Here is a 5,074-nt window from a genome sequence, read left to right as displayed (position 1 = left end):
AGATCTGTTAACACCAGGCCTACAATTCCAATTGGCTAGAACTAAATAGCAGCCATGATACTGAGATGAGTCCCAGCTCCACTTTTCATAGTCTCCATACCTCTGGTGCCTTCCACTGAGCACATGGCCCTTGTTTCTTTCCCTGTCCAGTCTTGGTTTTTGAGTTCACAAGGCTGATCTACAGTATGGTATATAATAGGGATGAAGAATAACAGGGGGTCCAGGCTTGTTTCCATGTAGAATAAGAACACAACAACCCTGATAGGACATCTTCACTACTTTGATTAGTCTCTACTCGTCTTTCTTCAAAGTATCCAGTGAGTTGTCATTCCTACAGGGAGTACTTAATAAGCAATTAATTGAAAAATTAAGAATTACTTTTCCAAAACTGATGAAATGGAAAGGCAGTTAAAATAAGAAGGCTTAACGTTATTTTCTTCTGCTTAATTTGATACATTATATATGCATAAAAACCCATCTCATAATTAAATGTTACTTTAATGAATGTGCTAATGGTGGCGTAAAGCTTTTTAAATTTAAAAAGATCTAAAAATATCAATCCATTCTTCTCTCCAACACATTCTACTTTATATAAATCCAGCTTGACTGAGTCTAAATGACACTCAATGGCACACTTTAGTTCTTTGTAAAAGGCTGTACTAACAAGCAAACATAATTGCAAGATGTTATCAGTCCTTCCAAGCAAGAGAATGAAATCAGTCCTAGGCAGGTGACATGTCTGGGAGAATCGTTTGCCCTCTCTAAGTCAAAGGGGACAGATATTTTCTAAGAGAGTCTGGATTCAGCCCTGGTAAACGAGCAGGCACCTTGACTCCTGGTGGATTACAAGAGCAGCTGTAAGAAGCAATGTTACACAGATAAGAGCTTTCTTCTCTTTTTTTTTTTTTCTTTTAATAAAAATCTATCACACTTAAAACTTTGTTTAGGCATAATATAGGCATTCAAATAACATGTATAGGTAGTATTTTTAACATATACACTCTAACATTAAATGCGAAAATGCACTTTAATAAATACCCTATCAATATTTGATAAATGTCATTCATGTATTATTTTCTTAGAAGAAAGTTATGTGATTATTTCTTTGTGTTGAGATTCAAGTTAAAGCCCTATAAAACCTGTTTAGTGTTCAAAATCCCATCCTGAATGTCACTGATGAGTTTGAATATGGAGTTGGGAATGATGAAGAGGAAAAGTGAAATCAAAGGGTACTGAATCATACTATCAGCTGCCAACACGGATTACTTAGTATGTGCCAGGCATGGTATGAAAAACTCTACATGCATTTCTCATGGAGTCTTTATAACACATCTTTATTATTCTTGTTTTACTTGCCCCAAGATTCTAGAAAATTTCGAAATGTTCTTTTGTCATAGGGGCCGGTGGTCACCATCATAGGGATCCTAGCCCAGAGATCAACAAGGAGGTTATTTGTGATGGGAGGACAAGGAGGACGTATATTTATGCACTAGATTATTAGCAGCATGTTCCATTCTCTAGCATTTCCCTTTGGTTACCCATTTAGTCCAGTCTCTCACAGACCTAGATGACTACCAGAATAACCTGCTCATCAAGCAGAGTGGGGTCGTGACTGACTGTTATTATTATATTAAATCCTTACTGTTAAAGAGAGTAATCTTGTTAGAGTCCTAACAGAGTCTCTGAAGGATGTCAGAGGTATAAATTTATAGGGTTTTGAAGTCTGGGCCCCAGTGGTTTAATCCTAGTCTTTCAAGGCAAGGATCTGTTTGGGATTGGAAAATGTTCATGATATAAAGGAGTTTAAGATTAGTGATCCCAGAGAGGTGAGGATCTTGAAGTGATTTTTCTTAAAGATTTTATTTATTTATTTATTTATTTATTTATTTATTTACTTGAGAGAGAGAGAGTGAGTGAGAGAGCACAAGTGGGAAGTGGAGGAGCAGAGGGAGAGGGAGAAGCAGACTCCCCGCTAAGCAGGGAACCCGATGTGGGGCTCAATCCCAGGACCCTGGGATCATTACCTGAGCTGAAGGCATACGCTTAACCCACTGAGCCACCCATGCGCCCATATTCTTTCTTTTTTTTTGGAAGTGATTTTAGATGAGTAAACAATTATGTCATCTGCAAGCAGCTTGCCCAAATAAGCAATCTATTGTCCTGAGAAAGTGACTGGTTGAATAGTTTATTTTTCCAAATGACTTTTCTGGAAATAAGTTGAAGAGTAGCATAATGTGCCACTCCAAAATATGCCTCTTTGGCATAAGAATTATTGGGGGCTGATTATTTTTTAAAAAGCTGAAGATACAGCAGAAGCTCTGAGAGTAGAAGTTACCTTTTTGTAAGAAAAATCTACATTTACAAGGAAATTTATTTGGGGGAGCGAAGCTGTACCAGAGAGAGAGTTCTTACCAGAGATAACCTTTTTCCTGAGAAACTTCTCTGCATGGCAGGACAACTTTTGTTTACCAAATATATGCTCTTCTTACCCTCCTGTGCGTGAATTGCCTTCCCTCTTTTGAAGCCCCAGGATCCTATCCCTTTCCTTAGCTAACAGTGGCATAAAAACCTGTTATCTGGCTGCCTTTTGAATCTCATATTTTTGTGGTGCTCTCATAATGTATGTAGGTAATTGTTCTGCTGTGTTTTGCTCCGGTTAATCTGTCTCCTGTTGCAGAGTTCTCAGCCAAGAACTCAGAAGGTGGAGGAAAAATTAATTTTCCTCCACTTTAAAGCAATGAAGTAATTTACTGGTCTATAGCCTTATCTTCCTGGAAAAAAAAACAAAAAACAGTAAAGTCATATTGATATAGGCAACCTTAGGTCTGTTGAAATAACTTTCTAGGCCCAAGATGGAGCTACTCTTGCCTGGGATGCCATGTCAACAAAACAAAATTCAGATAACTTCTGTGTCCCTGCAAATGCTTCATTTAACCAGAAACACAATATATCCAGCCAGCCAGTACCCAAATGCCAAGCAAGTTCTGCACTACACTTATTTCCTTGTTTTTTATTTATTCTCTACTTTTCTCTTCCTTGTTTCTTATTCTTTCCTCTATAAAAGCTCACCACTTTATCCCCTGATTCGCTGTTCTCCAAATAGAGACTGTCCACTTTATGAAGTGTTAAATGAAGTTTGTATCACCTAAATTATCTTCTTTAATCATTTTATCATAGTTCTTAGTCTTGGTAGTAAAGTTCTGTGATGACATGTAGTCTTATTTTTCAGGGATATATAAAAATATCTGGAGAGAAAGACTGGAGCTATTGAATAAGCCAGGACTTTGAGGTCACCCGAGTCCTAGGTGTAGACCTTGGAAAATTACTAGATTTCCTCATTTTTGAGAATTGAGACCAACCATGTCAACATGACTTAACCATTTACTTCAGGTATTTTTTGTTCAGGAAGACAAGAATGTAAACTAATACATAATTTTACTTACTGCTTTCAGAAATTCTTGCTAACTGTTTTTTTCTGGGCAAAGAGATTGTTCACTCTGGTGGACAGTTCTAGCAGAACAACAGGTTACTTACCTGGACAAACAACTCACTTGTCAGAAAACCTTACTATCAAGACTCCTTTAAAACTTACACCTTGCTGTGTCTTTAAATTTTTAACTATGATATCATGAACTGTTCAATCCTCAGTAAGTTTCCAGCCAGGAAAGACTGTGATAAACCACTTACTTGGGGTGCCTGGGTGGCTCAGTCAGTTAAGCGTCTGCCTTCAGCTCAGGTCATGATCCCAGGGTCCTGGGATCGAGCCCTGTGTCAGGCTCCCTGCTCAGCAGGGAGTCTGCTTCTCCCTCTCTCTCTGCCTGCCGCTCTGCCTGCCTGTGCGTGCTGTCTCTCTCTCTCTCTGTCAAATAAATAAATAAAATAAAAAATCATTAAAAAACCACTTACTCTCAGACTCCAAATCTTTTACATTTCTTTCCCTAACCCCTCCCCCACCCTTTATCCATTGATAGATGGATAAAGAAGATGTAGTACATATCTACAATGGAATACTACTCAACCATAAGAAAGAGTGAAATCTTGCCATTTGGACCTAGACGGTATTATGCTAAGTGAAATAAATCAGACAGAGACAAATACCATATGGTTTTATATGTGGACTCTCAAAAACAAAACAAATGAAAAAACAAAACAGAAGAGACTCAGAGATACAGGAAATCAGTTGCTGGTTACCAGACAGGGGAGTGGTTGGAGGGCAGGCTTAAAATAGGTGAAGAGAATTAAGAAGTTCAAACTTCTAGTTATAAAATTAATAAGTCATGGGGATGTAATATCTAGCATAGGGAATGTTGTCAATAATATTACAATAACTTTGTATGGTGACAGATGGTAACTAGACGTATTGTGGGGATCATTTTGTAACGTATAAAAATAATGAATTACTATGATGCACACTTAAAACTAACAGAATATTGTATGTCAGTTATACTTCAATAAAAAATAATAATTGTCATCTTAAAAAAAGAGAATGATAATAAATATCTTCCAGTTTGGTTATAAAAATTAGAATATGTACATATAAAAGTACTGAGCATAGTGTCTGGCATAGTAAAGGGACTCTTTAAATGGTAGTCATTATTATTATTATAGGTAAGTTTTGGAAAGATTATATTCTGCTCAGCGGCCTAATACCAGTGAAGAAATCTTTTTCCAAATATAAAGGTTATATTTCTGAAAATCCCTTTGGCAGAATTAAAGGATTTAAGAATCCAAGACGTTAATAAAAAAAAGGTAGGGTCTTGGGAGATTACACGTGAACATATGAAGGTCCTTAAAATGCTTTTTTACATTTGCCAAAATATAATAAAAATGATAGCGTATATAGTACATGCACTAAATTAAGAGAATAATACTTGTATTTGCACATTCTAAATAGAATTAATTTCCAGTTACCATTCCCAGCTGCCTCGAAGAAAAACCAGATTGTTTTTCTCAGTTTCTAGAGGCATTATTCCATTTACTTGATTGAATATAATATGCTACTCAGAGTCAGCCAGACTCAAAGGTAAGGACACGGTCCTTCCATACTGCCAAGCCAGATCAAGACTTCAGACAC

Source organism: Leptonychotes weddellii, chromosome 5 (assembly GCF_054177405.1).
Source record: "Leptonychotes weddellii isolate Sample4059 chromosome 5, ASM5417740v2, whole genome shotgun sequence".
NCBI classification, from domain to species: Eukaryota; Metazoa; Chordata; class Mammalia; order Carnivora; family Phocidae; genus Leptonychotes; species Leptonychotes weddellii.
The sequence above is the reverse complement of the archived record's forward strand: the minus strand, read 5'-3'. Positions refer to the sequence as shown.